This window comes from Silene latifolia, chromosome 1, assembly GCF_048544455.1.
Source record: "Silene latifolia isolate original U9 population chromosome 1, ASM4854445v1, whole genome shotgun sequence".
NCBI lineage: Eukaryota > Viridiplantae > Streptophyta > Magnoliopsida > Caryophyllales > Caryophyllaceae > Silene > Silene latifolia.
Genome location: NC_133526.1, coordinates 15,711,203 through 15,712,438, shown reverse-complemented (window position 1 = coordinate 15,712,438; position 1,236 = coordinate 15,711,203).

The window sequence follows — 1,236 nt, the reverse complement described above, 5'->3', positions numbered from 1 at the left end:
AAAGTTTGAGCACCAACGGAAGACATTTGGGGGTGCGGTGTGCCCAAACCAAGATTCGCCAAAACTCGGATTATCGTGAAAAATGTGTTAAAGCTCGTTATTTGAGGTTGAAATCGAACAGGTTGAATCCTGAAATGAGCTCGGACGCGTGATTGAAAAACAGGAAGAAAAAAAACAGGTCCGTGCACGAGCTTCCGAACGGTGAAATTGAAGTGTATAATACACGGTTTTTCGGGATTCCGGTCCCGGATAAAATTCTCGGAAATCACATAGAAAGTTCCTTGGGTCGAGATAAAGCTAACATGCAAAGTCTAAGCACCAACGGAAGACATTTGGTGGTGCCCGTGTGCCACAAACCGGCGTTCACGAAACTCGGATTATCGTGAAAAATGTGTTAAAGCTCATTATTTGAGGCTGAAATCGAACAGGTTGATTCCGGAAATGAGCTCGGACGCGTGATTGAAAAACATGGAGAAAAAGAAACAGGTCCGCACGACCTTCCGAACGGTGAAATTGAAGTGTATAATACACGGTTTTTCGGGATTCCGGGTCCGGAACAAAATTCTCCGGAAATCACATAGAAAGTTCCTCGGGTCAGATAAAGCGGCCACGCAAAGTTTGAGAACCAACGGAAGACATTTGGGGGTGCCGGTGTGCCACAAACCAGCATTCGCCGAAACTCGGATTATCGTGAAAAATGTGTTAAAGCTCGTTATTTGAGGTGAAATCGAACATGTTGATTCCTGAAATGAGCTCGGACGCGTGATTGAAAAACAGGGAGAAAAAGAAACAGGGTCCGGTACGACCTTCTGAACGGCTGAAATTGAAGTGTATATAATACACGGTTTCTCGGGATTCCGGGTCCCGGAACAAAATTCTCTGAAAATCACATAGAAAGTTCCTCGGGTCAGATAAAGCGGCCACGCAAAGTTTGAGCACCAACGGAAGATATTTGGGGGTGCCGGTGTGCCACAAACCAGCATTCGCCGAAACTCGGCTTATCGTGAAAAATGTGTTAAAGCTCGTTATTTGAGGCTGAAATCGAACAGGTTGATTCCTGAAATCGATTAGGTTGATTCTTGAAATGAGCTCGGACGCGTGATTGAAAAACAGGGAGAAAAAGAAACAGGGTCCGGTACGACCTTCCGAACGGCTGAAATTGAAGTGTATAATACACGGTTTTTCGGGATTCCGGGTTCCCGGAAAAAAATTCTTCGAGAATCACATAGAAAGTTC